This window comes from Rattus norvegicus, chromosome 9, assembly GCF_021556685.1.
Source record: "Rattus norvegicus strain SHRSP/BbbUtx chromosome 9, alternate assembly SHRSP_T2T, whole genome shotgun sequence".
Taxonomy (NCBI): Eukaryota; Metazoa; Chordata; class Mammalia; order Rodentia; family Muridae; genus Rattus; species Rattus norvegicus.
The window spans coordinates 15,983,631-16,010,035 of NC_141542.1; the positions used below are offsets into that span (position 1 = coordinate 15,983,631).

General features: G+C 38.9%; 1 pseudogene; it reads left to right on the forward strand.

The window, feature by feature from the left end:
* The first annotated feature begins 9,975 nt into the window (after window positions 1-9,975).
* On the forward strand, window positions 9,976-10,994 carry Taldo1-ps1 (transaldolase 1, pseudogene 1; annotated as a pseudogene).
* The last annotated feature ends 15,411 nt before the right edge of the window (window positions 10,995-26,405 follow it).

Consider the following 26,405-nt stretch of genomic DNA (forward strand, 5'->3'; position numbering starts at 1 on the left):
CATTACCAGAAAATGAATTGTAGCTCCGTTCCTTTAGTCAACATGGGGTTCTTCAAAAAAAATGTCTTTTTTCTTTTAGTTGATGAAATATCTTTGTGTTTTGGTATCCTTTAAGAAAAATGCAACTAATTTTTTAATTATAATTACCATTGTTAAAATTCCTTTACAATACTGTGTTACTTATTTAAATATTTGTCTATTAAAAGGAGTTCCATGATCATTGTTTAATTTGATGGGATTGTGCAATTGTCCCCTTCAACATGTCCCATAAGCTTTGTGACTAAGATGGTAAGTTTTTATTTTCCTTAGTTTGATAAAACTGGCCATTGCATGTGGATTCTACATATGTCCTAATGCTGTTCTATGAATAAGGCACAGAAATAGAGCTAGAAAGAGATGAGGACTCACAACCTAAATACTGTGGTGTCAGGTTTTCCTGTGTTCTTTGGGCAATAGGATATTTAACTATTCTCTTAGAGATCATTCTACTTCAGGTATATTACTCAGCAGTTCTGGAAACATGCTTTTTGCATATCTGTCAAACCAACAGCAGCCTTTTGTTACTTTACAAACAGAGCAAAGAACATAGAAGACATTTTACACAATTCAGTGTATTGTGATGTGTTATGCAGAATGTGGCCTGTCAAACTCTCATCATAGTACAACTGCTCCCCCAGTACGCATAAGTGATAATCTTTTTTGTAACCATTACTCTTGGCTGGGCCTTGGACATCATGAAACTTCTCTGTCTCATTGAAAAAATATTGCATATCTATTTGAGTTTTTTAGCCTATATGCTGACAACCCAGTCATGGAAATAAGCAGGGTTCAGGTAGACTATACTAAGAAGATAATTATGGCCTATGAAAAGTAGGCAACAGAAGTGTCTGACACTTTATAATCTGTGTCCCAATTCATGTCTTGCATCCCTCCTCAATAAGTCATTTAAAAGGGCTAAATTAGTAGCAGAAAGCAGAGCAAATGAATGTTTTCAATGTGGTAAAATTAAGGAAGAGGGAAGCTTCATGTCTGACTTCAAGATCCTGAAATGAAAAGGTCCTGAAGTGAGGTCCAAAGATATACACAATATCTAAGCAGTCCTAGTCAAGGAGAGCTACCATCCACCATTGGCTCATAATTGTCTGAGTTCCAAAGGTCATCTTTTGTTATGCCTTGTTTGAGGGACCCCCAAGGAGACTGTCAGAAATTGTGATACTAATGTAATATGCAAAGGGAGTTCTTATAGTGCAAGCACAGAACCTGATTGCTGTCCCTCTCACTGTGCAGGTTAGGAGAGTGACCCCCAAGTCTAGGGGTTTGATATATATATATATATATATATATACATATATATATATATATATATATATGAGGATGCATAAGCTGGGGCTCTGGGCCCCTGGTGTTACCTGATTGGGTAGGGAAAAGAGAGTGAGGTCCTTCAAACCTGAAAACATTTGTTCAGACAGGGAGACAGAATAGCACAGCTGTAGAAAGACCTTTTGACCTGGGAAGAAATAACTTATTCTGCTATCGGAGACCAGCATGTTTTAATAGCGTGGTTCTGCTCACAGCTGCTTAGTAATACTTGATTGCCTCTTTCCTATAGCTCAAGATTGGGCATTTAGTATCACTTCAAGGATACTAACTCCTGCCTCCTTCAAATTTCGGAGCCATCTGCACCAGGAGAGTGTTGTCACGAAAAATGGATTGCAATATTCAAGTGCCAGGTTGGGTTCCCTTTTGTCTGCCCTCTTCAAAGTCGGGAGGCATCTGTCCTGGGGAAAGGAGATACTAGTTGCTCTGGCTCTGCACAGGAACAGGAGACTACAGAATTTGATGCTCAGAAAAGGGGGCAGGTTACCTACCTTTGTTTCTTCACCTGGAATGTGGTCTGTCAGAACTATTTGAAATCTCTTTCAGGGAAAAATGTGCCATTTGACTGGTGCCTTTGCCATCTCCAATCATGAGATTCCTAAAGAAATCTGGTTTCCTTGTTTGAATTCTATTATTTGGCCATGGTGCAAATATAAAAGAAATCTTTGAATCCCTTGCAGAAAGGTCCTGTAGAATTTTGGAACCTTGACCATCTTAACATTATAGACAGGAGGAGTTGATATAATGTTTAAGGTCATTTTGGTTTTGGATGAATGATTCCACAAAGATTAAATAAAGTTTTATAAAGCAAAGGAGATGGCTAAGAATACTCACCTCTAAATTCTGATATCTATCAAAGGTCATGGCTGGGCTCTCTTGTTGGATTCACAGGGAGTTCATATGTAATTCTCACCTCAGTGGCTCCAGTGCTCATACTTTTGATTCTGGATGATGTTTTTTAGTTCCTAAATCTCAAATGTAGTAACTTGACTTGTGACTTCTAGAACCAAACAAGTGCTACAAATAAAAATATTAATCCCCAATGCTATTGAACATCTTTTGATGCAGAGAGGTCTAAACCTGAAGTAGAACCATATCTGCAAGCAATGAATAGACCAGGTGGAGTATTTCATGATCCATGTTAGGGACTATGACTCCTACTAGCATAAAAGAAGTTATTTTTGTGCATCAAGAATGTTTTCTGGGACCACAGCTCTCAGTGAGAAATGGAGATAAGAAAGTAGGGTAATAATCGCTTCTTGGCCTTTTGACTAAGATCAAGTGTAGAAAGTAGGGTAATAAATATTGTTAGTAACTAATCAACATAAGCATTTAAAAAGAAAACAATGGAAAAGAAGAAATTTTTGAGACCTTCTTCAACACACACACACACACATACACTACACACACACACACACACACGCACAATGGGCTATGAGAATCAAAACAGAGCATTTGCAAAATAAGTGCTTTGCATGGAAGTAACCCATATAAATTTCTCAGTGCTCCTGACACCAGTCCATTGAGCCCATGATCTTTACCCAGCTCTGCCCTATTTTCAACTCGAAAGTGTTTTTATCAATCTATAATAAACTTTATGTTTCTCCCACCATCCACAAATCCCTAGTCCAGTTCCTCATTCCAGGAAACAAGAAGCAAAGAAAAAAAGAAGAAGGAAACAAGGGCAGGTGCCCTCCAACTCTAATCCACACTTTTAACAACACGTTCCTTGTACCTACTAGCTGTGAGAGCTGAGAACTGAGTAAATGTTTCTTTGAGTATTTCTCGTCAAGAAGTAGTCTGGAAGAAATACAATGAATTAATGGTAGCTGTCAATACATAATTGTGGTGTCTGTTGTGGTTGTTAACTTAATTACATGTGTAATTAACTAATATACAAAAATGGCTGGGCACACCTGTGAGGGATTTTTGTTTGATTGAATCATTTGAATATGGAAGATCAACTTCCAATCCAGATCATTTAACATGGGAAGTCCTAACTTTTATCTGGGCCACACTTTCTCCTAGAAGTCTATGTAAAGGACATGGAAGAAGGAAGCCTTTTGCTCTGCCTGCGTGTTCTTAGTCTAGCTATCAGGCCCATTTTCTCACCAGTATTAGAGACTTTTTCAGAATTTTAGCATATACTGAAGACAGCCAGCTTCAGAACTGAACAACTACTCAATTCCTGGACTTTCTATTCATAAGCAGCTATTCTTAGAGTAGTTGGACCACCACCTGTAAATCATTCTAACAACCTCCCTTTATACTTTTATATATTCATTCTTTAAGTTCTGTTACTCTAGGGAGCCCTAACTAATGCAGTAACTGTAATCTTGAATCCACAATATCAATAACGAAAGTGAATCAAACCCTTGATGAGTCAGAAATTCTAAGATATTTCATATTCATTTAATATTTACATCACCATGAAATGACACTATTATTATCTTAATGCTAGTAAATAGTCAGTGGGCCAGATATGGTGACACATGCCTTTAATCTGTAAAGGCAGGTTGTTCTCCATGAGGTTAAGTCCAGTCTGGTCTATACAGTGAGTTTCAGGACAGCCATTACTATGTAGAAAGAAATCCTATCTCAAACCAACGAACAAACTGTAGCAAACAACGACAACAAGAACAACAACAAGCCAGCCAATGAAAGGACAAAAAAGATTAAGTAAGCCTCAGTAAATGTGATTGAGCAAATTCTAAAATTCAAGTGATTGCCCTGGCAAGTAATTGACCTGAGGTTTCATGATTTTAATGAGTGTGGTAAATTTACTTTTATCATAATTTTACAAGCTGTCACACACAAGTCTGAAGTTAAAAAATTGAATGCATTGATTTTGATTTTCTGATATACCCTGACTTAATAAATCTCTAGACCAGAGTCCTATTGCTTAATGATCCTTCATTGCCTTATACTTTAATGCCCTGAAATAAATTGAGCAGTTATAACTAGGTTTGCCTCCTGAATATGTGCAAATGAACAGAAAGAATGGTCATCATTTATATCATCACCTTCATCAGCATGGCTGACTGTTTCCTTGGCTAAGAAGCCCTGCTAAGTCACAAAGATTTCTGCCTATTTGATAATGAATTTATTCACTTTTAATGCTCCATTTGTTATGAAAAGATGGAGAAAAAGGTGGTTAGTATTCTAGAGACAGAAATAAGTGGCTAAGGGTATCCTTACTTTACAGGTGCAGTCATGTTAGTTGTTTAGTGAAATGACGTTTAAAATTAATAATGTGCTTCAGTGAACTTAAAGATAGTATGTATGAGTTCCCTTTCCCTAGCTCTCTATGACCCAGTACCTCTAAGGGGCATTGCAGAGGCGGTGAAAGCTTAATTAACTGTAGCTTTCATTGAGGATCTATCTTTCCTTCGAAAAATTCGATTTACTCTGGCTGTGTTTCCATGATGCTTTATTCATTCTGATCCCGTGCTTTTGTTTCAGCAGAATAAACCAGGTAGCTGATTCTCTACCTAAGTGAGGAATTGTCACCAGAGTTTATAATTACTTTAGTGCTAATGTACTTTTTGTAGCAGAGAGAAAGAAGCAAAGATGAAAGGACACAGGTTCTCTAAAGACCATTAGCTGTAAAGTGGATAGACAGTTAGAAAGGTAATAAATAATAGAGGTGTCCTGTAAATAAAGGGAAGAACAGATACACTTACCTCCAGAGGCAGAACTTTACTTTGATGTGAACAGTTGAAGGACTCCAATTTCTTATACACCTGTGATATGGATGTCTTGAGGGGTATTATGGGGGGAAGCAGAACATGGGAGTGGAGAAAAGCCACCACGAAGATATATGTGCAAACAACCAGGATCAAGTGGAGCAAGTGAAAGTGCTGAGACTCCCAGCAAGGAAGATACTGGCTATGTCCCTACAAATCAAAACAAGCCATTGAGCCTGGAAGCTACAGAACTCTGCAATCAATTTTTGTTTGTACTATTATTGCTACACCTCCCATGTGGTTAAAGAAGATGTTCAAGGAGACATCATCATCAAAGCTTAGGGTGCATATTCTAAATTAATGGGATAAACATTTATCTAGTCCTTATCACATGCAGCATTGTGTTGCCTGCTGGAGAGAGAGATGCCTTCATAGTAACAATGGCAGATAATCACTGACAACACATCAGGGATCAGAGATTTTAAACTCACTTCACTTTAAGTCTTTCAGTCTTATTCGTATTGTTTTGTTTAAAAATTAAAGATGAAATGATATCAGCCACCTCCCACTGCTAATAAATTACTAAATAGTAAAATCAAGATTCTGGGAAATTTAAGCCTTAAATATCAGATATCAAAGCCAAAATTCCAAAAGTGATAATGTTGACACAGAAATTCCTGGAGATGAAACCTGAAGAAATTGAGTAGGTATTGAAAAACCCCTGGAGCACGGAGACCCTCACTCAAGTCTTGGAATGACACGATCCCCCAAGAACTCACATGAGACCGTTCTTGCTATAATCACACAAGGTTTATTGATAAGAACCAGTGTACTCGGGTCGAATCTCGTATCCCACACAGGGGTAGAGGAGTTTGACCCCACGTAGCTGAGAGAAGGGGTATTTAAAGGAAGAAACCACAACCCAAGGGGTTAGGGATGGCATCATTGGAAAATGTCGAGAATATCAGTGAAAAATCACAAGAAAAAGCTTCCTGTTTCTCAAGATTGTTTTCAAGATTGTAATCTAACTTTATGGTGAGCTAGTTCCTGGGAGAAGCTTCCTGTTGTCTTACTAGGTTGGGATCATGACTTAAGGGCCTATCTTATGCCCTTTCACCTAGTTCCATACAGAGAGCAGGCTCAAGAAATGTGACCTTTTACCTACTTACTGGCAGAGAGCAGGGTCTAGAATTTGAGGTATTTAGGTCTTCTTAGGGGAGAGATAGCATTTTAGCATTTCTTTCTTTCTTTTTTTTTTTTTTTTTGGAGGTGGGGGCTGAACCCAGGGCCTTGCGCTTGCTAGGCAAGTGCTACCACTTCTTGGCTGCATTTTTTATTTTTTCAATATTTGGTGAATGACTGTTGCAGTGACTGAAATTTGGTCTCATTCAAAGCTCATCCACACTCACAAGAAAGCACTTGGAGAGTAAGTAAGGTGGCTCAGCAGGTAAAAGTGCTTGCTTCCAAGTTCAAACTGATTTCTATCATAGGAACCCTTATGGTGAAAGGAAAAAGCTAGCTTTACACACACACACACACACACACACACACGCACACACACACACAAACACACACACACACATGCACACACACATGCACACACACACAGACATGGTCACATGACAAAGATTTATTTTATTTTATTTTTTTATTTTAAAGAGAGCAGTTGGATCCTCTTAAGGCCTTGTGTACTGGAAATGGATAAAAACAAATGACTTTTGCACACTATTAGATTTTGAACAACACAGTTTAAGGTATATGTTCTCTCTTATGTAGGGGTGAGGATTTCTATAGAATACCGTATATGTGAGAAAAAATATGCATTCTACTAATGACCGCCTTTTAGTTGTTGTCATAGGAAGCATTCAAAGCAATTTAATAAAAAATGTAAATTAGGTCAAGGGACTGAGGCAGGATATTTAACTTTGTCTACCAAGTGATCCACTAAGTCATGTACTTAGTATTTCTAAATGGAGATGCCCTAAAATTGTTATACCAAAGTATATCTCTTTCCACACCTTTTTTCTTCTCTACTTTGTACCTCATAATATAGCAAAGATGATCCCCAGACTATTTCATCCTTGGTGTTCTCTAGCATGGAAATGTTTTCATTGAACCTTAGTTCTGCACTTAATGGTTTGCTGTTTGACATGGCTCTATTCTCTCAGAGCTGAAAGGAGAGTGTGGGGAGACAAAAGCAAAAGAAATGCACTGTGGTTGTGTAAGGGTCCACGTGATGTGTTTGGAATGGCAAAGGAAGCCCCAGAGCTCTCTGGTCTTCTGAGAAGCATCCTTTGGATACAGAAAATCCACTGCTGGCCTCTCTCAGGACCAAGCCAGAGAGCATCCTGTAAAGTGGCAGACATGCTACTCTGCAGATGCATTAAGCCATTATTACCCATTAGCAGTTATTAGGAAAGAGCTTTTTAAAATGCCAATTTATTTCCTAGTTCTGCCCAGGGCAGGCTTTGAGAAATACAGTTTTCTGAAATGGTGGGCAGAGTTCACAGTTAACAGAAAGAAGCAAAGAGGACAAATCTCTGAGGGGGTTAATCCTGTCCTGTGGGCTTGCAGAGAAGCATTCGCAGACATGCACTGCAGATTGTTTCTTTTCTCGTTTTGTTTGTTTGTGTGTTTGTTTGTTTTCTTTTTAAGGATGGTTACAGGTATGGCCCATTCTGGAGGTGATAATGACAGCAAGTGACAAGTTTTACAGTCCTGGAACTGCAATTGAGCAGTGCCTAGAGCATCTAATCTAATTGATTTTAGAAAACTCTGAATCACTGACTCTAACAGCTCCATTTTAATGATAGGATATTTGAAGTAACTTTCTCAAGTTCACAGTTATTAACTCCTGGAGCAAGGAACAGTTGGCACTCTTGACTCCAAAGCTACAGTAAACCTTGAGCTACTAGAACACAGATACAAGCATAGTAATATGCCATTAGATGGTATTCATATGGATAAAACTCTGGTGTGCATTCAGCTAAATGTCCTATGAATCTTCCAGGATCTACAGAAAATACATATAGAAGGAACATGACTGTCCTTATATGGGATATAAGTTGCATGGCTGTTTTCCAGTTATTGATAATTTTCATATAAGCATATTTTCTACATATGAAATAACCTCATATCCCACTGCAAACAGCATAAAAGAAAATTACCAAGTATGTCTTAGCAAAGCCAAAGGCAGGCTTGAACTTAAACTGCTATTCGTATTTTCAGTTGCTGGGACACATCTAGTGATTAGGAAGCTACAGCACAATGCCCCAGGTTATTCCCTACAGCAGTACTGTCCACTTCACAGGTGTCTGTATAACAATCCTGACCATTGTTATCTCTAAGTGCGTGGGCTCTTCTGTGATTGCACCTGATCTTACATCATTGTAAAGTACAAACAAAAACAAACAAACAAAACAGATTGGAATGGATTTTACTGTAATTGGTTTTGAAATTAGCCTGGAAAGAATAAAATCCATCACCCTAGAATGCCTATAGCCTGTGTGCTCAAACTCCCCTTTTTTCCAAAGTTCAGTTGCATTTTCTAAAGTCCTTATTTGTAAACTAAGTCTGTTTTCTGAACAGCATTACTGTAAATCTGCAAGGGAATTTAGAGTGCTGAGTAATCCTGATATCATGATTAAGCTGGGTCTTAACAAACATACTCCTGTCGAACATATGTGTTCATTGCAAACAGCACATTCATGTGCTTACTCAGGTTGGACAAAAGGCTTATTATAAAGCACTGGCTCCAATAATTCTATGTTGTCCTTATTCCTTAAGCATGCATTGACTAATTCTAGATCATATTGTAATTGAGTAGTCAACTCTGAAACAGAAAGCCAATGCTATAAAGATTGATGAATATGATGTAAGGTGAACAGCAAGAAAAGATCATAGAGAAATTGCAGACAATGCTTTATTTGAAACAAGCAAAGACGTGGGTAGGCAACACACCCATCCATAAATACAAATGACAAATGAAACTATAAAAACAAATGATAGTTGCATCCAAATCATATTAAGCAAAATTTTATAGCTAGCCAAAGGTGGGAAATTTTAAGAGAAAAGTCCTATGTTTGCTGGTAAGGGATTCTGTTACAGTTTCTATAAATGATTGGTAGCATCCTCTCAATCTCTCTCTCTCTCTCTCTCTCTCTCTCTCTCTCTCTCTCTCTCTCTCTCTCTCTCTCCCTCACCCTCTCCCTCTCCCTCTCTCAGTCTTTGTCTTCTCTCTGTCTCTTTCTCTGTGTCTCTTTTTACTTTTCTTTCTGTGTCTCTGTCTCTCTTCTCTCTCTTTGTCTTTTTTTGTCTCTTTCTGCCTCTCTCTGTCTCTGTCTGTCTCTCTTTATCTCTCTCTCCCTTCCTCCATCCTTTGCTCCCTCCATCTCTCTCTCCCCTTTTCCCTCTCTAATGGGACCCTAAGGAACAGCTCTACTTCCCTGGTGACCTCATGCCCTAAAGTAAACTTCGTTCATTAAGGTAGTAAATAAAGTCTTGCCCCTGCAGAGTGTGAGGAACTTGATCTCAAACCAGGTGTTCTGGAAATCTTTGACCTCTATTTGTCATTAGGAATATTCCCCAACTGAGTATGAACAAATTTCCCCAATAAAAGCACTCGGGACTTGGAATTCTACCCAGAGGATTCCTCACTGGCAACAATGGCAATTTTTTTTTCCATTTCATTACTTAAGTCTGCACTCACAACTCATCATCCACTGCTCTCTGCATTCTATCACTGTAATATACAACAGAAGAGCACCAGTTATGCCCTGTAAAAGCATAACTTATGCTATAAAAACAGTAAAAAGAAAAGTAAAAGTTATGCTCTGGGGGTTACCACACACCATCTACCGCCTCAACCGTGGACTCTTCACTGTGTGTGTGTGTGTGTGTGTGTGTGTGTGTGTATGTGCTGGGGGTGGTGGTGTCCCCAGTAAAGTGCCAGAGGATGGGGTCTGCTGCCTTGGACCAGCTCAAGCAGTTCACCACCGTGGTGGCCCACATGGTTGATTTCAACACCATCGATGAGCAAGTCCCAGGATGCCATCACCAACCCATCCATGACCCTGTCTGCAGCACAGATGCCTGCCTACCAAAAGCTGGTGCAGGAAGCCACTACCTATAGCAAGAGGCTGGGTGGGACACAAGAGGAGCAGATTAAGCATGCCATTGATAAACGTTTTGTGTTGTTTGGAGCAGAAATACTAAAAATTCCAGGCCATGTATCCACAGAAGTTGTTGCAAGGCTTTCCTTTGATAAAGATGCAATGGTGGTCCAAGACAGGCACCTCACTGAGCTTTATGAAGAAGCTGGGATCAGCAAGGACAGAATTCTCATCATGTTATGATCAACCTGGGAGGGAATCGAGGCTGGAACATTGTTGGAGGAGCAGCATGACATCCACTGGAATATGACACTGATTTTCTCCTTCACCCAAGCTGTGCCCTGTACTGAAGCAGGTGTGACACTCATCTCTCCCTTTGTGGGCCACATCCTTGACTGGCATGTGACAAATACAGACAAGAAATCCTATCAACCCTAGAAGGACCCTGGAGTGAAGAGTATCACAAAAATCTACAACTACCACAAAAATTTGGCCACAAGAGCATTGTCATGGGACCTCCTTCTGTAACATGAGTGAGATCAGGCTGTCACAGGCTGTCACTGTCAGGCTGTGATTTCCTTACCATCTCACCAAATCTCCTGGAGGATCTGATCAAGGATAACAGCAAGATGGCACCTACACTTTCTGTCAAAGTGGCCCAACTAGTGACTTGGAGAAGATACCTCTGGATGAGAAGGCCTTATGTTGGCTGCACAATGAGGACCAAATGGCTGTGGAGAACCTCTCTGATGGCATCCACCAATTTGCTGCTAATGCCATAAAGTTGGAGCTAATGCTCAGCATTGACAATGGAAAGTAGTGTAGCACCTGAGGCTGGACCACAGTCCTGCAAGTGCCTTTGAGCGGGGTCCTAATTGCACATGGCTTGTAACGAATGAATCTTGCATTTTGTTACTGATCAGAGAAGTGATGGATCATAGTGTTCTGATTTTATTTGAAATTTTGTCTAATTCATTAAAGCAGTCACCTTTCAAAATTAAAAAAAAAAGCCTGCCCTCAGAAGGCTGTACCCTGTATGCAAACATTAGACACAATCTGGAAAATGCTGTAACTAGAGGAATGAGGCTGGGTCCAAGAGAGTCTGAGTACTGCTAAAAGTTCTGCACTGGCTTCTTAGGGTTATGTGATTGGCTGTGGAGATTGATCACAGGTCAGCAGGAATTTACACAGCAGGGAATGTTTATGACTGAAAATATCCAAGCTGACCTCAGTGGGAAGACCTGGAGATTGTACCTTGCAAATTAAAATTCCTGTATTTTCCCAATATCTTATCTACATCTGCCAAACTTCCTTGCTTCTCCAAAGTTTGGGACCTGGACAGTTTTCATAGGAACCAGCTGGTAACCAAATGGCCCAACAACAGTAGATACTGGTTTAAACCCACCATTTTTCACTCTGCTAACAGTACTGGTAGGACAGTGTACCACCACAGCTACTGTGTTGGGTACCATTTAGAAGAAAGCTGAGTAAAGATTTTATATGATTTTTGCAGGTAACAGTTAATCCATATGCATTTCAAAATAAAATTTTGATAAGTGAAATAATAAGCCTTCATTCAGTTTGCATGCAAGTTAAACTTGTGTGCTACCCAGAGAATCATGTTCCCTTTTGGAAAAGGTGAAAAATGACCCATAGCTGAAGATGTTAGGAGCTGAAGACAAGCCACTAACAGAGATTTCTAATCTCCAGAAAAGGTGAACTTGATCCTAAATGAAGGGAGAATCCTTGCAAATTATCGGAATTAGTCCTCATCCATGGCTTTGTATGATTTTTTGTTCATCCATCCATGTAAATATTTTCTTACAATGTCACTATAGCAGTAGGGTTGAATGACACTATGAGTAGGGAATTTGATAGCACACAGCATCACTATTTGTAAATTTCACTATGTAAAATTTTGGATACTGTGAACAATTAACTTATTTGGCCCAAAATATTTAGATCAAGAAAACATCAGACTGTATTTAGGAGTCAAAATATATGTGATTAAAATATGAGATATAAGTGGGAAGAAGCCTTCCCAGGTATAGTACACACTAAAAGCACAGATATAGGAAAATAAGTATGGGGAGGTATTTAGGTAAATTCATGTATCTATATAAACATAGCTGTTATGTCACATAAAATCCTCATTAGAGTGTTGTATTTGGAGACTTGGAATGCATTTAGCATTTATTTTCAGTTAAAGCTGTCTTAGCTAATTACATATTCATAACAGTAGGCAGCTTTTTGTCTGGTTCACCTGTAGCTGTGAGTGCTGAGAATCTTTATTCAGCCTTGAACAGGAACAACTTTAAACTACGTTTTCTAGCAACACATAAATAAATAAATAAATGAATAAATAAATAAATAAATAAATCCCTCCTGGTACTTACTTTGGGTTTAGTATAAACCCAATAAGCATCTCTACAGAGTTGGTATGTGTTTCAAGTTAAATTACTTGGAATTATATTACATGGAAGTTAAATTACATAAATATAAGATGCTTAAAAATTAGACTATTTACCAAATACATTAGCAAGATAAATGCAAGTAGCAGAAATTATTTTAACAAGAAGAAACATGCTCAGATAATACACAAAAGAAAATTAAAAGTCTGATAGTAGCAATGAAAACTCGTTCTTTACTACTTTGTGTTAGCAACTTATTACGGACTCAGTTCACTTGAATGGAACCCTCAGGGACAGTCCTTTAGAAAGCACATCTTGGATTACTAAATGGATAGAACATTAACTCTGGGAGATCCAGAACTGGACAAAATCTTGGGGTGCCACAGAATACATACTCAAAAGTGGCCCATTTCACTGGCTCCTAGGAGAGACACAAGTTATCTTAAACCAATATTGCACCACACCCCTGAAATCTTTTATGAAAGCTAGCACAGTGGGGTCTCAACCCTGAACCTATGTCAGGAGCGCAAACTGAGCACTACTGAAACATGGCTTCTATCTTTCTACCCAGAGCCTGAACATTCAAATAGGGACATTCACACTTCTATCTTCACTTTAGGCTCTACAGATATTTTGAATGCGATTGTAACTTCATACACATAAAAACTATTTGAACTATTCAGAACCAAATGGCATTATTTTCAGTTTTTTGTTTGTGTGTTTGTTTTGTTTGTTTTTCTTTCTTTGCAAAATTGGCCCAACCAGTAATCAACTGAAGCCTATCTTACTGGATTTCAATACTGGTGCTCTCTCTTGCTGCAGGGAGTTAACAGCTTTCCTACCCTTCATCATAGCTTTGCCATCTGCTCTCTCTATCACAAGAACTTCATGCCTGATTTTGATAGGACACAATATTAATGGCCTTCCTGGTGAATTTTGGAGTTTATTTTTCACTTTATTCCAGTCATGTGCATGTCCACACTTAGGTCCTTCCTGAGCCATTCCCTCTTCCTGTCTCTTAGTCCCTTTTCTTCTTTCTCAATTTTCCCCTCCCAACTTTGCCAGTTTTTCTGTTTGCAAATAGTAATATAAATGGTTGAATTGTCACTTCTTAAGTTTCCCCTTTTAGTTATTTTATAAATAAATTCCATTGAATGAACAAAACTTTGCCTATTTTTTGTTCATTAATAAATCCAGGTTTTCTGGTTTCTGTTAAGTTTTAGATTGGGTAGGTCTTTCAAGAAAATGGTGAGGTGAGCTCCTAGGAAATACAGAATTTATTAGAAGATTTATTAGAATGCTATAGACAGACAGCAGAGGGTCAACAACATGGCAGTGAAAGGAAAATTGTACAGATTTAAGGTTTAAAAATATGAAGTTAAAAGAGTAAGTTTTAAAATTCAGACTCAGGGCTTAACACTGTGAAAAGCAAGTCCAGGCAGCCCCGCCCTGCCGCTAGAACTAACAGACCATAAAAGAAAAGGAATGCAGAACAGACCAGGAGTACCGGATCTGACTCACAGGGCACCTGGCAGGAAGAGATAAGTCCCCAGCCCCCGACATTCAGGACGCTCCAAACCTGCCAACGTGTGTAGCTATACCTTATTACCTCATCATGTGAAATAGCCAATCATATGTTAACATGTCTATGTGCCTCGTTTGAATCCACCAATCCACATAACTATGCATCTGCTTCTGTATGCCCGCTTCTGCTTCCCCAAACCCTATAAAAGCCCCATGCTGGAGCTGCTGGGCGCACAAGTCCTCCGAAGAGACTGTGTGACTGCAGGTACCTGTGTTTTCCAATAAACCCTCTTGCTGATTGCATCCGAGTGGACTCGGCTCAGTCATTGGGCGCTTGGATCTCCTGAGGGAAATGTCTTCTCCGGGGGTCTTTCAGTAGGGGCTTAGGGGAGAGTGTAGGTCTCAGAAGTGCTGAGAAATGTCATGGCCAGTTCCTTGATAAGAATCAGAACACACAATGCTAAGTTTCTTCTTACATCTTAGATGGGAAGATTCTTAACAGGGGAACACAGCCTGGATTTCTGGTTATCACACAAACAGCAGGGGATTGCATGAAAAACAGGACTGAGATAGTACTGAGAACTCAGCATCAGCACCTTTGGTGTTAATGCAATTATTAGGTTAGGAAGCCTGTCTGCTGTGTCCCTGCAGGTACTGGTCAGTCTCTGTGAGAAGGCTCAGCTATAGCCAAGTAGGCCGGATTCAAACATGTTCTCCCAGCCTCCTATTGCCCAATCTGAATACTTAGCTCTCACAATATCAACTATGATATTCCATTAAAGAAACTGGTCTACTATATGCCTTAGGACTACTTCAGATGAACAGATGCTGGGAATCCTGCAGCACAGTGAACCGCAAAGTAGTTAGATTTGATAAAAATTGGGTAAACCTCAGCAGACTCTCCATATTTGTTTATGCTATGAATTTATCACACAGCAGGTACATTGCAAGCCTCTTTTTCTCCAGTAGTAGTTTGTTCCGGAGTCACTCTGAGGCATGGAAACAGCAGATGTAAAGACACATTCCATCCTTCCTCTTCTTTTGTTCTCTATGATCCCTGAGCTCAGCAGAGCACCTCTCAGGCAGTCCCTCTAGCATGCTATAAGTGGCTCAGCAGACCCAGTTTCAATAATCTAAAGCCAAACTCTCAATTTTACATACAGTTTCTCATCAGTTCTTTCTTGGATCTTTTAGTCTTATCACTGTGGGCTCCTGGGAGAAGACTTATCTTTGCTGAAATCCAGAGGGCTCCTCCATGTAATGACTGCATTTATTATTGTGAAGAAGAATTGAGAAGTTATAACAGCAAATTATCCTTCCATTACATGTGTCTTTAAAGCTCATCATTATTTAGATATTAATGAAACACAAGGAGACAGATGATAGGAAATTTTCCCAAAGGACTTTTGCAGTTCACTCATACCTACATGCAAAGACATACATGGACACTCAAAAATGTATTTTTTAGAATTTCATACATGAGTACTATACTTAAATAATATCCAGTCTTCTCTCTTTAATTCTTCACATCCCTCAGCCTAATATCTCAAATTGCTTATATCTTATTCATTATTACATATATTTTAATGTATAAATAACATATAAATTCTGTAATACATATGTACATATAAACATACAACTTTCCAAATTCACTTTGTGTTTCACATATGTACAATGCTTGGGCCTGATTTTGGGGATTTGGTAACTTAATGAGGGGGAATTTCTTCCCTGGAACAAACAAACCTTCTCTTACCAGCAATGAATTGTCCATTCTTTATCTCAAGGCCCAAAACTGATACTTTAAGCTGTCCTGCCCCCTTGAATAAAGGAATTTGGGAAATAAGGGAAGATCTAAAATTCAAGTTAGAATAACAACACGATTAATATAGTAAAAATGGCCATTTACCAAAAGCGATCTACAGATTCAATGCAATATCCATCAAAATACCAATCCAATTCTTCAGAGAGTTAGAACAATTTCCAAATTCATCTGGAATAACAAAAAACCGAGGCTATCTTAAAACTATCCTCAAAAATAAAAGGACTTCTGGGGGAATTACTATCCCTGAACTCAAGCAGTATTGCAGAGCAATAGTGATAAAAACTGCATGGTATGGGTACAGATACAGACATATAGACCAGAAATGAACCCACACAATTATGGTCACTTGATTTTTGACAAAGGAGCCAAAACCATCCAATGGAAAAAAGATAGCATTTTCATCATATGGTGCTGGTTCAACTGGAGGTCAACATATAGAAGAATGCAGATCGATCCGTGCTTATCACCCTGTATAAAGCTTAATTCCAAGTGAATTAAGGACCTCCACATCAAACCAGATACACTCAAACTAATAGAAAAAAAAGCGGGGAAGCATCTGGAACACATGGACACTGGAGAAAATTTCCTGAACAAAACAGCAATGGCTTATGCTCTAAGATCAAGAATCGACAAATGGGATCTCATAAAACTGCAAAGCTTCTGTAAGGCAAAGGACACTAGTGTTAGGAAAAAAACAGCAACCAACAGATTGGGAAAAGATCTTTACCAATCCTACAACTGATAGAGGGCTTATATCCAAAATATACAAAGAACACAAGAAGTTAGACTGCAGGGAGACAAATAACCCTATTAAAAATGGGGTTCAGAGCTAAACAAAGAATTCACAGGTGAGGAATGCTGAATGACTGAGAAACACGTAAAGAAATGTACAACATCTTTAGTCAAAAGGGAAATGCTAATGAAAACAAACCTGAGATTCCACCTCACAAAAGTGAGAATGGCTAAGGTCAAAAATTCAGGTGAGAGCAAATGAAGGGAAGGATGTGGAGAAAGAGGAACACTCCTCCATTGTTGGTGGGATTGCAGAGTGGGTCAATCATTCTGGAAATCAGTCTGGAGGTTCCTCAGAAAATTGGACATTGAACTATCTTAGGATCCAGCTATCCCTCTCTTGAGCATACACCCAAAAGATGCCCTAACATATAACAAAGAAACATGTTCCACTATGTTCATAGCAGCCTTATTTTCCAGAAGCTGGAAAGAACCCAGATATCCTTCAACAGAGGAATGGATACAGAAAATGTGGTACATCTACACAGTGGAATATTACTCAGCTGTCAAAAACAATGACTTTATGAAATTCATAGGTAAATGGATGGAACTGGAAAATATCATCCTGAGTGAGGTAACCCAATCACAGAAAAACACACATGGTATGCACTCATTGGTAAGTGGATATTAGCCCAAATGCTTGAATTACCCTAGATGCACACAACACACAAAAATCAAGAAGGATGACCAAAATGTCAATGCTTCAGTCCTTCTTTAAAGGGGTAACAAGAACACCCTTGGGAGGTAATAGGAAGGCAAAGTTTAGAACAAAGGCAGAAGGAAAACCCATTCAGAGCCTGCCCCACATTTGGCCCATACATATATAGCCACCAAACTAGATAAGATGGATGAAGCAAAGAAGTGCAGGCCGACAGGAACTGGATGTAGATCTCTCCTGAGAGACACAGCCAGAATACAGCAAATACATAGGCGAATGCCATCATTAAACCACTGAACTGAGAATGGGACCCCTGTTGAAGGAATCTTAGAAAGGACTGAAAGAGCTTTAAGGGGCTTTAGACCCCATATGAACAACAATGCCAAACAACCAGAGCTTCAAGGGACTAAGCCACTACCCGAAGACTATACATGGACTGACCCTAGACTCCAACCTCATAAGTAGCAATAAATAGCCTATTAAGGGCACCAATGGAAGGGGAAGCCTTGGTCCAAGGCTGAACCCCCAGTGAACGTGTTTTTTGGGGGGAGGGTGGTAATCGGGGGTGGATGGGGAGGGGAACACTGATAGAGAAGGGGAGGGGGAGGGGTTAGCGGGTTGTTGGCCCGGAAACTGGGAAAGGGAATAACTATCGAAATGTAAAGGAGAAATGCCCAAGTTAATAAAGATGGAGGGAAAAAAAAAAGAATAGCAACACATTTACAAAATTACCAACCATAGGCATCCCATTTTTTTTATAAAATTAAAATGTCAGTTTGATCATGAATAATACACCATTACATGGATATTGATGTGAGATACCTTGTGATCTGACATCTAATGAGTTGTCAATTCAGAGAAAAGTTAGAGAAACTCAAACCTCTGGTTTTGTTCAGGAAAGCACTCTGCAACTGGATAACTGAACTAGCATTTCTTAGAAGTAATAATCTAATTTATTTATTGATAACAAATCAGTTGTTAACATTAATTAATCTTACACAATGTGAAATCTCAAACTTAGAGAGTTTTGGAGCAATATAAACATTTATTTTACTGGAATCTCAAAGCATTTCTCCCATTTCTTTCCAGACTACCCAGCTTGTAGGGTGTAGGGAACCATATTGGATTTAGGCCTGGCCGCTTTGTGACTGCATAGCTCAAGGTTGCTACGTGACTTTGGGCTGTATGGCCACAGAAGCTCACCCCTAAGGTGGCTGCTGTAAGATTATGAGATTGTTGGACAAAAGCGTCTCCCAGGAAGACACAGGGAGCAATCATAGGATGTTTCAGCCTGAGCAAACACTGGATGTCCCTGAGCAGATTCCTGAGAATGGTTCGACCTTTTCAAAGAACATGTCCCCGGAAGACAGTTGCATCTTTGTTTAAGGAGGATATCTTGCAGTTTAGTGATTCACCCTATATCCTTGGGCACTTCCCAATACTCCACAACCCTAAGCTTCAGTTCCCGATTCTATTCCTGCCTCAGAGCTTTAAATGCTGTACATTTCTCTCAATAAACGAGACCTTGACAACAGAACTTTGCTTCCCTTCTCCTTCTTCCCTTCACCCCTATTGACCCACAGGTAGAAAGCCTCTTCGGGACCCTGAATAACTGGACCCGCTGGACCAGTCAGTAGGGTCTCCTCTCTCTCTCTCTCTCTCTCTCTCTCTCTCTATATATATATATATATATATATATATATATATATATATATATGTATTATTCTAGACTGAGATAGCAAAGTTTTTTGTTGCATTACCTGTCTCCCTGTGTAGACTGTTCATGGGAAAAATGAACTTTCCGAATCAAATACATGTCCTGACTCATATTTCCTCAACAAAAAGCAATATTTGCTGAACGAATGGAGAAACATATACCACATGACTTAGGTCATTTTCAGATGCCTTAAGAAAATATCAGATAAGATAACTTATAAAGAACAGAAATTAATTTTTTGTTGTGGAAGTCGAGATAATTATAAATATAGCATGCCAATGCTCAGAATGTACTGAAGAGTCACTTCCTCTTGACTATGTGGCAGAGGGCATCATTTGGTGCAATAGGATTAAGCCACTAACAGTTTAAGATTCTTCCTCCTTTTGGAAACCTCGTGATCTAGACTAACTCTAATGACCTCCAAAAGAACCACTTCTAGACACCATCAGTGTATGGATTTATAAACTGATTTCTTTTATATGGACTTTGCATGATAAATTCAAACCATAGCCCAGTACTTGTGTCTCAGTATAGCTTCAGAAATTGTAGACTATTTGAGCAGCTGTAAAGTCACAAGGTTCTTAGATAAAGATAAAATTGCTTCATAAAGTGGACAGTTCTAGGAGGTCTTTATGAATGGAGACACAGGGGACCAACTCAGAAAAAGAGTGGGTGTAAGCACATTGGCTGTTAGGCATAACTGAGATAATACATATGGATCATGGTCACAGTGAAAATCTCAAATGTGCTGTCCAGGAAGATGTGCCTGCTATAGGGTAGCAGACTGGGAAGTGTCTGAGCAGACAGAAAAAAGTCTGGAAAAGATGGTATTACCTTAACCATTTTGTTTTAAGTTGTCATAATATACATGAAACATTCCATTTTCTCCTTTCAGTTTTTTTGATTGCTTCAGGCCAAATGGATGCTATAGAGATGAGATTAGAACAATGACCAAATGATTTTTTTCTCTCTTTTTTTTCTTTTTTTCCGGAGCTGGGGACTGAACCCAGGCCTTGCGCTTGCTAGGCAAGCGCTCTACCACTGAGCTAAATCCCCAACCCCCCAAATGATTAATAGATTAAAGTAGTATCGGTTATGGTTAGGGAACTGATATTGAGAGGATTATTAAGATGTCATTTTTGTTAGATATGCTTCCTAGATGTAGGAAGGACAGCTTGTTTGCTTGAACTCAATTAACAGTCTTTTATATTGTCATATAATATGAACTAAGTCTCATTTTTCTCTCCCAGAAGGATAAGCTTGCAAATATAATGGGGCATTGAAAACCAGGATAAAGTCCTCAGTCACTGGGTATTCATTCCAAGACAGTGTGCTCCAAGGAGTCTGACAGTTGCCTCTGTTTCCTTGTGCTCCAGCAAAACTCCCAGCTTCTTCTCTTCCACCTTTGCCCTGGAACTCCTGTGACCTTCTTTTACTATCGCTGGAGCTGCAAATATTATCTTTAATATTCTGGTCTCAAGAAAAAATGGTATTCTGGAGCTTAGTGAGCATACTTAGCATACAAATGCATTTCATCGTGGAACCAATTGCATGGTAGCAGGCAGCAACAGAGGAGTGAGAATAATTTATTTTTAAAAGTGTGACTATATGCTAAAAACTAAGAACAATGACTGTTAAATTATTTGAGTAATCTTAGGCCTTATGTTTGCCTCTTCTGTGCTTCCTTCTGTCAAGGACACTTTGATGACTTTTAGTCTCTGCCATCCTATTGAATTTGTGTATACTATTTTTTTGAGAAAAACAGCTACCCTATATTATAAATGCAAAAGTAGAAATGTGATCCTTTACCATGCTTTTTAAGTCTGGACTAAATAATATTCATTCCTTATTTGCACACAGATTTGCATCTGTGGCCTTTCTAGATATAATGTATTTAAAATAAGATTTGAATGAGCATAAAATGGCTAGACTGTTAACCATTTTATTTTCTAGAAACCGAAAAAGTTTAGTATGATTCCAACCTGCAAGGAAAAAATAAACTATTATTTTCCTTCTAGGAAAGATAGAGTACTTTTCTTAATCTAGCAAATATCTGAGTAGATAGTTAGGGGGCAGACAGAGGTCAATCAATCCCTACAGAATAAGAAAATTGTAGAGTCAATTTATAAATGATGCTGATTCCTGAGAGAAGAAAAATTGGCAAACTATGGACTGCAAATACCTGAAGAGTTTTGATTACTCACTAGGTTGGACAAGGAAGGAGTAATAATATTATGAGGACATCTGAAGGTTTGGCGTCTACTAGGCTTGAATGGTGACCCTTTTCACTAGGTCAGAGTTACCTGTGCAAATACCCTATAGAAAGCCCCTAGACTAATATACACTTATAAATGAATACATACCAGTCATATCCTTTTGGGTCTGAGTTACCTTATTCAGGATGATGGATGCATTTGCCTGCAAAATGCATGATGTACTTGTTCTTAATAGCTGAATAGGATTCCATTGTGTAAATGAACCATATTTTCTGTATCCATTCTTCCATTGTGGGATATCTGGGTAGTTTCCAACTTCTGGTTATTACAAATTAGGCCACTATGAACATAATGGAGCACATGCCCTTGTGGTATGGTGGGGCATCTTTTGGGTATTTGCCTAAGAGTGGAATAGCACAGTTTTCAGGTAGATTTCCATTTTCTGAGGAATCTCCAGATTGATTTCCAGAGTGATTGTACCAGTTGGAAATCCTACCAGCAATTGGGGAGTGTTCCTCTTTCTCCACATTCTTGTCAACATGTGCTGTCACCCAAGTTTTAGCCATTCTGATTGGTGTAAGGTGGAATCTCAGAATCTTTTTTTTTCTTTTCTTTTTTTTTTTTTTTGCATTTTTCTGATGACTAAGGACTTTGAAGAATTTGTTAAGTGTTTCTCAACATTTCAAAATTTTTCTGTTGTGAATTCTCTGTTTAGTTTTATATTCCATTTTTTGTCTGGGTTGCTTTTTTTTTTCTTGAGGGTTAGCCTCTTGAATACTTTACATATTTTGGATATTAGCCCTCTATTGGATGTAGGGTTAGTAAAGAATTTTTCCCAATCTGTAGGTTGCTGATTTTTTTCCACACTGAGTATTTTGCCTTACAGAAGCTTTTCAGTAACATGAGGTCCCATCTTTCAATTCTAACTCAAGAAGGTAACAAGCAGAAGGACCCAAGTTAGGATGCTTCAGTCACACTTAGGAGGGAGAATAAAATAATCACTAATCACAGGAGACAGAGGTAGGGAGGGACCTAGGTGGGAGAGGGGAAGGGAAGGGGAAGAAAGGGAACATGATCAGCTATTGGGGGTGGAGGGAGACAGGAGAGAAGCCCTGAAACCCAGCATAATGAAGGGAAATATGTACCTTTGGGGGCAGACACTAGAAAGTATCAGAAACTTGGGAGGTGAGACACTCTCAGGACTCAAAGAATTTATTCAGGGCACAGGGATAGGGGTTGAGAGGGTAATAGAGACAGACACACACACACACACACACACACACACACACACAGAGACAGAGACAGAGACAGAGACAGAGAGAGTGAGACAGAGAAAAGAAAGTTGAGAAGTAGAGGCTGGCCATGAGCACATGGAGAGAGAGGGGGGGAAAAGTAATGGGGAGAGAGGGGGGAAGGGAATAGGAAGAGCGGGAGCAAGAAGGCAAGAGCAAGAGCAAGAGTGGAAGGAGAAAGCAGCCCTTTTTATAGTGAGTCATGCATATCAGGATGTTGCCAGGTATCTGTGGGACAGAGCTTTGACAAAATGCTATCAATGTATAAAAAACATTCATACTTCAATACATTAACAATAAAGAAATAGGAAACAAAGTTTAAAACGCAATATCAATTTAATTTCTACAAGGAAGCATAAGTATTTACAAAGACTTGTAAGAAAACATGTTTAAAATTGATATTCTTAAAATCATGTAATTGAATAACTCAAAGACATACAAAAATGGAAGAAGGCACTGTGTTTGTGGATTGAATACAATGAAAACTCCCATGATGTTTTGGCCAAAGGTTTAACATGATTACTATCCAGGTTTGAGGAAGGTTTGCTAGAAATATGAAAAAGCTACTCTAAAATATACTTGGAAAGGTGACAGAATTCTCAATAAGCTGGGTGGCACTATCTGGTATGAAGGTGCATTATGCATCTATGGTCTCCATTTATTTTAAGTGTGCTAAAATACCATGAATAAAAGTAAGTTGAGGAGGAAAAGGTTTATTTGGCTATTACATGTTTTGATCACAGTCCATTAGGAAAAGAAATCAGGACAGAAACTCAGAACAGTAACCTGGAGTCTGGAACTAAAAGAGACCATAGAGCGATATTGATTTTTACTTATCCTCATGGCTTGCTCAGCAGGAATACAGTTTTCAGGAGAGGGGAATAGCTGGTAAACATCAGTGAGAACACAAACAAAATACTCCCCTCCCAAAACCATAATGGATCAAATCAAAACTATTAGCCATTATGGTTTGGGTATGAATAATAATAATGATAATAACAATAATTATTATTATTTATAATGTAAAATAATAATAAAATAATACAACAATTATATTACGCACAATATAATATAATAAAGAATACAATTTTATATAAATAATGATTATTATTATTATTTGGATTGATAACTTTATTTCACACTGCAAAGCTGGTTTCCAATAAGAGATTTTAATTCAAAGGGACAGGAACTGATTTTTGTTCTGTTGCTGCTGTGAGGAGCAGAATACAGATTATTTTTTCTAAGACATTTTAACTGATAAAGTAATTATTTGGCATACTTTTCTGCATGAATGCAACTTATAAAATGTCTTACACAATTAATTTGTCATGCATTAAGTGACAGATTCCATTTTAGAATAAAATAAATACTACAGTTTCTAAAAATAAATATACTGTGAATTATTTTGAAACTCATTACAAATGACTAAAACACCATCAGTGCATTTCAATGTTATAAAGGCATCATAGATATGATTCCTTTTTAAAAAATTAATTATTTTACTTATTTACATTCCAAATGTTGCTTCTTCCTGGTCCCCTGAGTTCTTCCTCACATCCCTCCTTTGCCTAAGAGAGGTTGCACCCTCTACCCCCAATAAACACCAACCTTCCCTGGGGCAGTAATTCTCTACAGGATTAGACACATCTTCTCCCACTGAAGCCAGATAGAGCAGTCCTCTGCAACATATGTGCCCTGGGTCTCAAACCAGCCTGTGTATACTCTTTGGTTGGTGGTTCAGTCTCTAAGAACTCCCAGGGGTTGAGCTTAATTGACACTGTGGGCTTACAATTCCCTTCACTTCCTTCAGTCCTTCCCCTAACTCTTCTGTAGTGGTCCCTGACCTCTGTCCAATGCTTAGGTAAAAGTTTCTGCATCTGACACAGTCAGATGTTGGTAGAGCCTCTCAGAGGAGAGCCATGCTATGCTCCTATCTTCAAGCACAATAGAGTCAGGGATTGGTGCATACCAATGGATTACAATTTGGACTGCTCACTGATAGGTATTCCTTTAGTCTCTCCTCCATTTTTGTCCCTGCATTTCTTGTAGACAGGAACAACACTGGGTCAAAAATTTTGAAGGAGGGTTAGCGTCCCCATCCATTCACTGGGGGCTCTGGACGTGCTCTCTTCAGGTTCCATCTTCCTTCTGTTTGGCATTTCGAGTAAGATCACCTACATTGACTCCTGGGAGCCTCTCACATCCCAAGTCTCACATCTGAGATTCTCCCCAACTCACATCCACAACCTCATGCAGCCTTGTTGTGGTTTGCCCTGGAGTTATGTGTATTTTGATGCTAATACCACTGGCCCCAGTCACATACTCAGGACTCAGGTGAGAACCTTCTCCCCATTTAATTTGTAAAATAAAAGTGAGAGCCATTGGGCAGAGGAAGGGAAGGTGGAGCAGAAAAGGAGGGAAAGAGGGGGTCAGAGGAGAAGAAAGAAAATGGAGCTCAAGCACAGCATTATGAGGGATTTCACAGCTAGTGGTAGATCTGCCCAATCTAGGCACGAACTTGTATTCATATTAATCGAATTGTGTTTTCTTTGCACGGGCATATACGGGTTGGAGAAGTTACAAAAACACAGCCTCATATTTCATTTATTCGCCTGGCCTTCTGGACTTCTCTCTTGTCTTCTCCCATACCTGGTCCTGCCCTGCTTCCCCACCCCACCCCTAGTGGGAATGAAGCATGTTCACTTGAGATTTCCTTCTTGTTTAACTTCATAGGGTCTGTGGGGTTGTATCATGGCAATTCTGTACTTTCCAGCTAATACCCAATTCTCAGTGAGTGTATATAATGCATGTCCTTTTGGATCTGGATTAATTCACTCAGGATATTTTCTGGTTCCATTCATTTCCATGAACAATTCTGATGTCCTTGTTTTTTAATAACTGAATAGTATTCCACTGTGTAAAAGTAACACATTTTCTGTATCCATTCTTCAGGTGAGGGACATCTGGTCTGTTTCTGGCTTCTGGCTATGACAAATAGGGCTTCTATAAGCATAGAGCTGCACATGTTCTTGTGGTACGGTGGAACATCTTTTGGATGTATTCACAGGAGTGGAATAACTGGGGCTTCAGATAGAACTATTTCCAATTTTCTGAGGAACTGCCACAAAAACTTCCAGAGTGCTTGTACCAGTTTGCAATCCCACCAGCTATGGAGGACTGTTTCTTTTTCTCCACATCCTTGCCAGCCAGCATGTGCTGTCACTTGAGTTTTAGTTTAGTTTTAGTTTTATGATTGGCATAAGGTGACATCTCAGGATCTTATTGATTTGCATTTCCTTGATGACTAAGAATGTTGCATTTTAAGTGCTTCTCAGCCATTCAAGATTTCTCTGTTTAACACTCTATCCCATTTTTTAAATTGGGTTATTTGGTTTCTTGGAGTCTAACTTTTTGAGATCTTTATGCATTTTGAATATTAGATTTCTATTAGATGTAAAGTTAGTGAAGATCGTTCCCCAATTTGTAGGTTGTGTTTTTGTCCTGTTGACAGTGTCCTTTGCCTTACAGAAGCTTTTCACTTTCAAGATTTCCCATTTGTCAATTTCCCATTTGTTAATTGATTCTGAGACATTGATGTTTTTCTTTAGGAAAATTTACCCTGTTCCAATGCTTTTCAAACTATTTTCCACTTTCTCTTTTATTAGATTCAGTACATCTGGTTTTAGGTTGAGATCCTTGAGCTACTTGGACTTCTGTTTTGGGTGATTAGTATGGATCACTTGGAATTCTTCTATATGCAGACTTCCAGTTAAACCTGTACCATCTACTGAAGATACCT